The 12,289-nt window shown below is 40.4% G+C and overlaps 1 pseudogene across 1 annotated transcript; it reads right to left on the reverse strand.

Moving 5' to 3' along the window:
• Positions 1-267: 267 nt before the first annotated feature.
• Positions 268-640, reverse strand: LOC308514655 (large ribosomal subunit protein eL31-like; annotated as a pseudogene). Its single transcript has one exon. The product of its transcript is annotated as a large ribosomal subunit protein eL31-like (transcript).
• Between the last annotated feature and the right edge of the window lie 11,649 nt (positions 641-12,289).

A 12,289-nucleotide genomic window follows, 5' to 3' on the forward strand; every position in this document is an offset into this window, starting at 1 on the left:
GAAATTGAACCTGTGACCCTTTGATCCAAAGGCCAACACTCTAACCACTGACCAACAGAAGCCAGGGAAAGAGTTATGTTATTGTTCTTATGTCAGAGATAGGAAAACTGAGGCTCACAGGAAAGAAATAACTTTCCAGTGTTCTACACTTAGTTTTTTGGGTGAACTATTTCTGGTTTTGTTTTTTTGTTTGTTTTGTTTTTTTTGGCGGGGGCGGGGGAGGGTGGCAGGGAGTTGCAGTTGTATAACTTCATTCTACCATCAGCACTAGTTCTTGTCCACATTAATGGTCTGTAGATTTTTGAAAGTGGTGATAGGCACTTAGGTGACCAATTATATAGCTTATTTGGTGAATCTTCATCCTCATTACGTTTTCTGGACAAATGTACCCGGATATGGTATGGGACATTCCTTATTCCTTTGGCCCAGGCAGCTTTGTTGAACCTGGTGTCAATGCACTCGTCTGGAGTCCCCATCTCCTTCATGGCAAATTTCCAAATCTCCTGAGTGCCCGAGGGGCACGCTTCTTGAAACCCACACTGTGGATGCTTGTGGATGTTGATGGTGTGCTCTCTGGTCACCACCTGGTTGATGGCAGAGCGGCCCTTCTTCTTCTTGCTACCCTTTTTGCAGGAGCCATCCTGCCCAACAAGTTGGAAATAAGGAGCACAGGGTATTGTGGGAGAGGGAATGCAGGGTCTGGGAACTATTTCTAAGGCTAGCCAAGACAGCATACTTTCCAACTTAAAATTTAACTAAACACTATTTCTCTTCTTCACCTAGATTCCAACAAGTTTTCTCATTTTAAAAATGCCATATATTTTTTGGTGTCAATTATCCTATTTTGAATTGCTACTAAACTTATCAGTTTCACTATAATTACTTTTGTTAGGGGTAAATTATTTATAGTCTTAACCTCATAATTCTGATTATGCTGATGTGAGCAAATATGATATTCTTTCCAATACTGTGGTCACATTGTTTATAGCTTCTATTTGTGTTATTCTCTATTTTCTAGGTTTAATGGTTTAAAGTATTATTACTTTTTAACAAATTTATATAGGTTGCATTCATATTTGCTAAAATAACACTTTCTATAATATCACAATTTGGTGACAGTATCCATTCTTTAAAAGTATACCTTACTAGATTTCTACCATTTAGTAGGGGCAAGAATTTTTTTGCTTAAAACTTTCAAGCAAGATACATGCTTGATTTTTAATATATACCTGATGTTACAGTGATAGGGCGATTTTCATTAAATAACAGATGTTTTAACTCTGTTCCTTGAGCCTTAATTTCATTTTCTGCACTTAGACGCATTGTCATGTATAGTACAATTCACCCTTGAACATTGTGGGATTAAGGGCCTCAAATTCCTGCTTAGTGGAAAATCTGTGTGTACATGTGGATTTCCAATTACCTGTTTATCCTTGAACAATATGGATCTGTTGAGCTGTGAAAGTCAATTGAACTGTGAGGGTCAATTGAAAAAATCCACATTAAGTGGACATGAGCAATTCAAACCTATATTGTTCAAGGGTCAACCGTAATAGGAATTTCCAGTAGTTTGAGAAACTGTTTTGCAGTTGGCATAAAAATACAACTCTTTCATTACAAAGATTCATGATTAGAAGCTCACATTTTAGCTTGACGTCATGACTAGAATTGTTTAGTTTTCTACTTAATGAATCCTAGACAAACTCAAAATAGCAAAGGGTAAATTAATGTCTTAGAAATAGTTTCTGTTTTATCATACATGTCCTCATCATATGGAACTCTCCTCTTCCTCTGAGAAATATCAGAATGTATTGCATTGTATATGGCTCATAAAATTAATATTTGGAATGTCACAAGCATAAAATCTCTCATAATATGGAAAAAGTTGGAAATATGAGGCTGATATTTAATCTTGAAAAATGGTTTATACTGATTTTTAATTTTTTAGAAGATTTATCTACATCTCGAGCTTTATCTATGTAAGAACAGGAAGATCTCAGGCTTTCAGTTTGGAATTTCTTGCTCTAGCATATGGTAGCTGTGAAACATTGGGGTGGATACTTGGTTTCTGTGAGCTGATTTATTTATGGGAATAATAATATTTGCCTGGCCTTAAAGAGTAGTTTAGAGAATCAAATGAGATCACATATGCGCAAGTACTCTGGGAACTGCCAAACGCAATGCAGTGTGGTGGCTATGTTAGCTTTGCATATGCATCCACACTTCATCAATGTGAAGTGTAAGCAATGCTTCACCAACCTATTTGGAAAGGGAGAAGGGGGACAATACATGAAGAAAGGGATGTCATAAAAAAAGTCCAAATTTCCCATTTTCTCTTGAAAATCTACTTATATAAAAACCATGGGTGGTGTTCATCACGACCTGAACCGCCGTGACCAAGCAGAAGGAAGTCAGTCCTGCAGGGGTTGTCTTGGCAATGTCTGTGCCCTTTCCCAAGCTGTTTCCCAGAGCTGTTTCCTGTAAGGGCGGAATTTGAGGCAGGAACCCGCCCTCGAAGCATGGAGGCAGATCTTTCTAAAGTGTGCCGAGCCAGCACAGCCAAGGGTGAACCTGAGTGAGGGCGGCTGAAAGGCTTAGAAAAGACAGACAAGAGAATGAAAGCTGGGTCTTGGTGGGACGCTGCTTCTCTGAGAGACAGCGACCATGCCCACAGCCATGCCTTTATTTTATAGCAGATGCTACGAGGCAAAGTAAGGGCATGACCAAGATGTTTACAACATTCTCCTGGGTTTCAATCCTACTCAACTACATGCACCTGAACTCTATCAAGCCTACATCATCAGGCACTTGGGGCCACGTGTTTGGACCATAGGTTCAAGCTTACAACTACATCTGTTGGCTATAACTGTGCTGGGAGGGCCCTGCCCTCCAAGCTGGGACTTGCACGTGGCAATGAGAGGACTGTGCCCTCTCATCAGTCCAAGGCTTGAACTTGTCCAAAACACTGTAGTGGCTCCCCACAATAAAGTTTTAATTCTGTTTCTTTGTTACTAATGTTGTGGCCCCACCCCAAAACAAAGAAACAGTTTCCGGAGGATCAGGCCCAGGAATCAGGATTTTAAAAAGATTCCCAGGTGATTCTAATGTGCAGCCAAGGTTGAGAACCACTGCTATAGATAATATTAAAAATATATCTAAATGTGCAATTCTTTGTCTAAAAAATGAGCATCTTCAAAAATTAAATGAAGAAAATTTGGATATAGTCGATGGAGACTTTCACACATATTTGGATATACTCGATGGAGACTTTCACACATATTCCATTGATTCTGCAGATGATGCTGAAAAGGAAAATTTTTCCATCGAATTTCTTATAGTATTACTCCTTCGGGAATGCCGTGTCATAAATTAAAATTGAAAGTGGATGCAATCATCATGCTATTGAGAAATCTCAATAGCAAATGGGGTCTTTGTAATGGTACCAGATTTATTAGCAAAAGATTACAACCTAACATTGTTGAAGCTGAAGTATTAACAGGATCTGCAGAGGGAGAGGCTGTTCTGATTCCAAGAATTGATTTGTCCCCATCTGACACTGGCCTTCCATTTAAATTGATTTGACGACGGTTTCCCGTGATGCCAGCATTTGTGATGACTATTGATAAATCACAAGGACAAACTCTAGAAAGAGTAGGCATATTCCTACCTGAACCTGTTTTTGCACATGGTCAGTTATATGTTGCTTTCTCTCTAGTTTGAAGAGCATGTGATGTTACAGTTAAAGTTCTAAGTACTTCATCACAAGGGAAATTAGTCAAGCACTCTGAAAGTGTTTTCTCTCTTAATGTGGTGTGCAGGGAGATATTAGAATAAGTTTAATCACTTTATCAGTCATTGTTTGCACCACTGTTGTTTTTATATCATGTTTTTGTTGTTTTTATATCATGTTTTGTTGTTTTCATATCATGTTTTTGTCGTTTTTATATCATGCCTCTGTTGTTGTTATATCCTTTTGTTACTGTTAATTTATTAATAAATTTATATATTATTTTAATATACTTTTTACTAATTTCCTTTCATCTCTCACAATTCTATTATAAAGAAAGGGCAAATAGCAATATTAAAATATCTCTGCTAATTAATTCCCTTTTAAAAAATATATATTTTATTGATTTTTTACAGAGAGGAAGGGAGAGGGATAGAGAGTTAGAAACATCAATGAGAGAGAAACATTGATCAGCTGCCTCCTGCACACTACCCACTGGGGATGTGCCCGCAACCAAGGTACATGCCCTTGACCGGAATCGAACCTGGGACCCTTGAGTCCGCATGCCGATGCTCTATCCACTAAGCCAAACCGGTCAGGGCAATTAATTCCCTTTTAATGTGCACGAATTTCATGCACCGGACTACTAGTGTTTAAATATTTGCCAAGATTAGTCCTGTCTATGTACATGATGGGAGTCACCTGCAGATGAGTAGAACCTGCCTGCCTGAAATAGATCAAATGCTCTCAAGTTCACCACTATCCCTGCCACATAACACACCTCTTTCTTGTCATTTCTGAAACACCCTGTCAGGCTCCCACCCCAGGGCCTTTGCATTTGCTAATCTCTAGTCTGGAACCTTATTCCCCCATGTACCTATTGGCTCAGTCCCTCGATTCATTCAGGCCTCTGGTCATTATAGAGGTTTCTCCTGACCTCCCTCACTAAAATGATACATTCATCTCATCACTATCCCTTTGTTCTATTTATTTTTATTTGATGCACATATGGCCAGGTAGCAGTTTATGTTTATTTACCACATATGCCACTCTGAGGGAACATACGTTTCGTGAGAGCAGGGACTTTGTTTTGTTCAACATGGTTTTCCTACCACTTCCACAGTGCCTGGCACAGAATAGCACTCAATAAATATGTGTTGAATGAATGTTGTTTTTGCCATTTTGCTCAATTTCTGAGCACTGTAGGGGTGGGGGTCAGAAAACATAGGCCTCTGGTATGTTCTGGTTTCTAAAACAAAAACTAAACTGTAATATAATTTGAATCATTAAAACTTTATCTGAAGCATTGTATGCACAACATGTATATGTTATAGATTACACCCTAAATATATATAATAATTTAAAAATCTGTATTGCATATGATAATGGTCATGTGAAGCTGTTCTCGGGGTTTGATTACCCAAACAGTCAATGAAGAACTCTGTTTGACCCGGAGTGCTGCAAATACAAGAGGCTGTGGTGTGCACATGATGTGGGACATATAATTCAATTTGGATCAAGCTGAAATTCTGAGCATTTTGTGGTTACTCCATAACACCTGACAGTTTATTGTGCAGTTTTATTTCAGGTTATATTAAAACCACAAAGTTATGGAGATGTGGGGATGGGAAAGGGGAGGTGGGAAATAGCACATCTCATGACTTTTTGTTTCTGAATTCTCATACTTCCTGCAGAGCTCTGCGTTGGAAATAAAATTTGTCATGAGTATTGGGGGAAAGAATCAAAGAAACTTTTGACAGGATAGATGAGAAAGAAATAGGGGAGGGAAATGTTGAGCCAAATAATTTTTACAATGTAAAAATAGTTCCCATAATTCCCCTGTCCTCACTGTGTCCTCATCAAATGACACAAACATGGAAAGATTTGTGTAATCCAGTGGGTCTTACGCTGTTGGGAGGAAACTTTGGAGTCAGAGAGTGTTGCTGGGAAACCCTGACTGTGAACTTGGCTTTCCATCAGTCTGGTCTGTGTGGTGTCTGTGTGTGTGTTTGCACATGTGTGTATGTGTATGTGTTTATTTCCCAAACAATGAGGAGGTATTTCATTTTTTTCCTTGACAGATCAGCCTCATTCCCATTTATTACTGCTTACTTATCTTTTTTTCTTAAAATTCAGAGAAAAAAGCATTAACCATGGTTTCTTCCTCATCTATGACTCAATGGCTTCCCAATTATACTTTTCTCTCTGTTTTACAATAAATAATTGTGAGATATTCTTATTTATTCAGAAAATGTTTATTGAGTGCCTATTAATTTTGGCACTAGGGATACACAGTGGAAAAACAGATAAAGCTTTTGAACATTTTCTATCTGAGTAAACTCCATGGAGAATGCTTACAGATATTGGTTTAAAAATCTATCAAATATGTAAAGAAAAAGTAAACAGATGATGTTCCTCTCCTGCAAAAGAGAGACACTTAATCCTGGTGTTCTGTGGAAAACTTTACTGTAAGATGTGTAAGGAGGTATGCATGCCAATGGTTCTCTATCAAAATAACTACAAATTCTAACACCCAAAAAGAATGTCTCAGAAGAAGCCAGGGCCAGATGTTTCATGACATATGCATAAACAGCACACAGGAACATGCTGATGTATTTTAGTAGCTTTTCTTATTCAGGCTGTGAGGTCTAACCTAGAGATACAGAAAAGGTTATACCAACATTATATAGACAATTCTCAACCTCTCCTGTTGCCTAAATAGAAATATAAACACTATTTTTGAGAACAGCTGAGTAGGTGGCCCCCTGAGTATACAGGGTGCCTTTTTCAGTGTTGTTTTAATCATTATTTTATTGAGATGACATCATGTATTGTTTTTAGCCAAATTATGTGGCAGAAAGTGGGTAGGAAGGAGCCACAGCACTGTAAAAAAGTTAATGTCATCCAATATTCCCCATATTCTTTTAAATCAAGATTGTAGTGGCAGTTTCAGTAGCAGGAGTACTTGTTTTTTGGAAGAGATTTCTTTGCTCCCCCATTGACTCCATAAGTGGGCCTTGTTGGTGTATTTCAGGAGAGTTGTGAATGTGGAAATTACAGAATGTGCTGCTAGGTCCTGCTACCCGTTTGGAGGGTCAGAAAGGTTCCTGGGAGTAAGGGAGTTAGATAGCCCTGCTGCCTGCTCAACGGAGGCTCCAGATAACTGGGATGTTTGGTGAAGGGAAAGTTCTGATTAACTCTGTCAATAGGGAAACTCTTATGTGTTTTCATGCTTGTAGTTGAAAACATTTCCAAGAAGTCTGCTTACCTCATTAGTAAATACTGTTTAGAAGCTATAATGGAATCTTTGCTCAAAGTTGAGCATCTTGCATCATTGAAATTTGTAAATTCCCCACACTTGTCTGGTACAGACCATTGCTGTACTCTAAATGTATAGCACAGGACGTTCCATTATTGTTGGCTTTTGGACTAAATCCCTAATAAAGTTTTGTATGCTGCCTTTTTGAGAGCTAATAATTAAGATTCTGGATAGTGTGCCCGTCCTGCAGACCCTCAACCACAAGCATTATGATAAGAAAGACTCTCAGGGGTGTTATTTGCAAAAGTTCTATGATTAGTAAGTGACAAGGAAATGATTCAAACCCAAAGCCTTGGAGAATAACAACTCAAAACAATCCCATGTTATAAATGAATAAAGTGAAACCCAGAGAACTAAGGTGAATCGTTCAAGGCCACAGACCAGGTTAACAGCAGGGGCAGGTCAGGACTCTGTCTCCCAGACTGGTCTTTCTACCGCAAAACACATCTGCTGTATGCATAGCCCACTAGGGTCTCAAGAGCAGACTTAGGACAAAGACAATTCCCCCAAAGCATCTTCTACGGCATAAACAGAACCTGGGGAACTCTGGGAAAGTTTTTTGTTTTGTTTTGTTTTGTTTTTACTTGGAGCTATCATTTATTTCACCCCCTACTCTGCCAGACTCTGTACCAGGTTCTTTATTTCTGTGAGCCTCACAACAATCCTGCAAGGTAGTATTATAATTATGTTCACTTTAAAGATGGGTGAACTGCCGTGGCCGGTTTGGCTCAGTGGATAGAGCGTCAGCCCGCAGACTGAAAGGTCCCGGGTTTGATTCCGGTCAAGGGCATGTACCTTGGTTGCGGGCACATCCCCAGTGGGAAGTGTGCAGGAGGTGGCTGATTGATGTTTCTAACTCTCCATCTCTCTCCCTTCCTTTCTGTAAAAAACCAATAATATATATATATATATATATATATATATATATATATATATATTAAAAAAAGATGGGTGAACTAAGTCCCAGCTCCATTAAGGAAGCTTCCCAAGGTCATACAGGTAGAAAGAGACTGAGCTGGGATACAAATCTTGGTCAGTGGGACTTGAACTTATCCTCTTTCCACACAGTGTCTTTTACTGCTGCTCCTGGTGGGGAGAGGGAAATGGTGCCCTGTGCAAACATCTCCTCCTCCCTAGCCCCAGATATTATTGCCATGCTTGGCCAGGTGCCTGGCACCTGTGAGCTTGATGGCAGCTGCAGTAAGACTTTGCCAGCATCAAAGGCTGGGCTGGGTAGCATGGCAGTCCCAACTGTGAGAATGAATGTTTGGTTTGCTGAAGCTGACCATTGGGTGGAGTCCTCTTTGGGCAGAACACTTAGTGGCTGAATAAACACTCAGAGCATCTTGGAAAGGCTGCATAAGCTGGTGGTTTGACACTGATTTTGGCTATTTGCAGAGGCGCCACTGAAAGCCAGCTTTGACCACTAGTATACTATTGAGAGACCTTGCTCTCATAGCTTTTAACTGTCCTAGTTTCATTGGAGGTCAACTGAGGACAAACCCTGCTATTTCTGCTTAGATTCTCTTCTGCAGACTGACAACAGAGGTAGGAGAAGCTTCTTAAATGCTGGACAAAATAAAATTAATGCAGCCAAATTAGAAGAGACTTGCTTCTGAATTTCACACCTTGAAGGGTGATAAAGACACACAGTGCTGGGCAACAGATGGAGGAAACTCTCTTTTCCACTATTAGATGTCTTCAGAGCTGGCCTGTTAGCAGAGCTGTTTCCTATTATCACCTCAAGGACTGGAATAGAAGCTTTGAGGAGCTTATGCTGTGTGGGGTCCCTTCTGTGGTTCTGACTTAAATCTCAGCAGGCCATGATTGGTGTGACCATGAGACTGAGAAAGTGCAAAAGAGTAGAAGTTAGTATGTTATTGGGAATGCTGCTGTACTGATGCTGGAGACACGTGGACAAGAAGAGTGTCCCCATGAAGCCCCAGTGGACCATTACATGGAGGAAGTTGGGAAAGCATTGCCGTGGATTGCTCAAACTTAAAGCTACAATATGAACATCAGGGACTTATTCATAGTATTTGTTCATTAATCTATATAAAGATCTAATCTCTGCACATGTGAAAATTCACTGGAGATCCCAAAAGTAACTCAGAGAAATGTCTTTGATATATTAAAATCATTCTTTGAGTATATAACATCAGTTTTTCTTTGTCTGATTGAACAGGGCATTTGTTCAAGATGGTTGGTGAGATAAATAAAGTGACACTCTGTCTTCAGAGAAGAAATGAGCAAGAGCCAAAGAAGGTAAGACAATCCATGATAGGATTATGGAAATCCATTTCTGCTAAAAATATCCCAAAGAAAGCCATCGCTAGAGCATGAGACCTGCATCACTGACTTTTAAAATGGTCTTTTTCTATTCATGTTGATCTCTACCCAAATAAAATAACACACTTGAGTAAATTATTTCTCAACTGTGTCTCACAGAGAACACTGCAATTACTGTGGAGCTGACAAATTACTGACAGACATAAAGGATGTGTTACTCTGAGTAGCCTGGAAAGGTGTCTAAACAGTTCAGTGACTTTGTGTGATTAATGAGCATGTGGGAGTCAATGGGGAGGTGGGAGCTCTGAGTTCAATTTCTTTTCCTTAATGTTAATGAGCAACAAATGGGGCCTATCTTAGATTTAGGAAGTTGAATTATGATCTGGATAATTTAAAATAATGATAATGTAGCCCTAAATAAGAGTATTGCCCCCTTCTTAACCTATCTGCCAACATAGACCTTTACTCGTATGTGAATATTTGGTGGGGATGAGTGCTCAGTGGATAGAGCATCGGCCTGTGGACTGAAAGGTCCCGGGTTCGATTCCGGTCAGGGGCATGTACCTGGGTTGCGGGCACACCCCCAGTGGGAGATGTGCAGGAGGCAGCTGATCGATGTTTCTCTCTCATCGATGTTTCCAACTCTCTATCTCTCTCCATTCCTCTCTGTAAAAAAATCAATAAAATATTAAAAAAAATAAAATAAATGCTGAAGATATTAAAAGTAAGTTTAAACCCCAGATATTTAAAGGGACAACAGTGACCTCTTCTTATCTTTCAAGGGTTCAGCTTAAATAACTATTCTCCCTTCAGGAGACCTTCCATAACCTGTCTAAAATGTTAGTCCCTGTTCTTTCCTATCTGCATATATAAAAGCCTAAGCAACCATCCAACTGTTCAACCATCCAATCAGTAGCTATGATATGCAATGACCCCCAGGGGGCAGATGCTCAATGCGGGAGCTGCCAAGCAACAGCAACTTTGCAGAGTGCCCTCTCGCACTCCGGGATCTCTGGGGGGGATGTCAGACTGCTGGTTTCAGTCTGATCCCCGCAGTCCATGCCGAGGGACCCCACCTGCCAGAAGGACCCCACTTACTCCACAGATGCCCTTTGGGCCTGGGCAGCCAGGGAGGGATCACAGGAGGTTGGCTCCAGGGCGTGTCTGGTCCATCTCGCCCAGTCCTGCCCTGCCGTCCACCTTCTAATTAATTTCCTTTCAATGTGCACGAATCTGTCCACTAGGCCCCTAGTATATATACAAAAGCTTAAGTGACCCTTACAGCAGAACAACCAAAACAACCGATAGACCAGTTGCTATGATGCGCACTGACCACAGGAGAACAGATGCTCAATGCAGGAGCTGCCCCCTGGTGGTCAGTGTGCTCCTATAGCAGGAGCGCTGCTCAGCTGACCGATCCATCCCAGCAGCCTGCCAGCCCAGTGGCAGCAACTCACTCTCTCAGTAGTCCTGCAGGTCCAATCTCCGGAGAACAGGCCAGGCACCGACAGACCAGCACCACCAGCAGGATCCCAACAGTGCCGCCGGCCTTGTGGAAGTCAGCCATGGGCACTGCAGCCATTTCCCCTCCCTAGATGCTCTGCAAGGAAGAAACAATATAAAAGTGGCCTCCAGGTGGCTCACGACAACCAACGTGAATGTCAACAGGATGGATCCGGATCTCAGGCTGGTAAGGGCATCCCATCAACGGTCCCAGAGGGCCAATCGTGTCCCTGCCCTCCCCCACCCCCTGGGGACCCCACCTGTGCACAAATTCATGCACCAGGCCTCTAGTAATTTTATAATTCTCTGGACTTTTCTTTGCAATGTTAATCACAATCTTAAATTCTTTAATTATGTGCTTAACATCTCTCTTGAGACTGTGAAGACAGGGACCATGTCTATTGTCTTCACCTGTGTATTTCCAGCTCCTATCATTATATCTAACACATATCGGACTTTACTAATATATATAGAATGAATGAGTAAATGTCCCTTCACAATTGTACTAAATTTCATTGTTGTAACCTCATTTTTTTTACATATTAAGGTTGTTTGAAACATTCAGAGATACTGGTCTGATCAATTCAATGTCTTTCAAAGGCTAACCATTTTTTTCTTTGAACTACTGAAACTAAGGATACATTTTTCTGAAATGAATTCTGGATTTCTGAGAATAATGCCTATTTACAGTTGTTTTATAGCATCCAGAATGCCAGTTATACTGGGTTCATATTTTGGGGAAATTACCATATCACAATGAGATTCCTCTTTTTAAAAAATGTATCTTTCTTGTTGAAAGTATTACAGCAGTCCCTCCCTTTTTTCCAATTGACCCCCTCCACCACACACCAGCTCCTTCCAGGTCTTCATCACTCTATTGTCTGTGTCCATGGTCTATGCGTTTATGCATATAAGTTCCCCAGTTAATCTCTCCTCACTCCCCCAACCCTGCCTTTCCTCTGAAATTCATCTGTTTGTTCCATGCTTCTAAGTCTCTGGATCTATTTTATTCATCAGTTTATTTTATTCATTAGATTCCACATATGAGTGAGATCATGTGATACTTGTTTTTCTCTGACTGGTTTACTTTGCTTAATAACACTCTCGAGGTAACATAAGGGTTGGTATATTCTTTCTGATTAGCTTCTGAGTTTCTTAGGATATATTTCTAGAAGTGGGATCACTAGGTCAAATTGCAGTTCCATTTTTAATTTTTTGAGGAAACTCCATACCGTTCTCCATAGTGGCTGCACCAGTCTGCATTCCCACCAGCAGTGCACTAGCGTTCCCTTTTCTCCACATCCTTGCTAGCACTTGTCCTTTGTTGATTTGTTGATGGTAGCCATTCTGACACATGTGAGGTGATACCTCACTGTTGTTTTAATTTACATCTCTCTGATGATTAATGACTTTGAGCATCTTTTTTTCATGTCTTTTGGCCATCTGTATGT

Source organism: Myotis nattereri (assembly GCF_964212035.1).
Source record: "Myotis nattereri genome assembly, chromosome: 2".
Classification (NCBI taxonomy): Eukaryota; Metazoa; Chordata; class Mammalia; order Chiroptera; family Vespertilionidae; genus Myotis; species Myotis nattereri.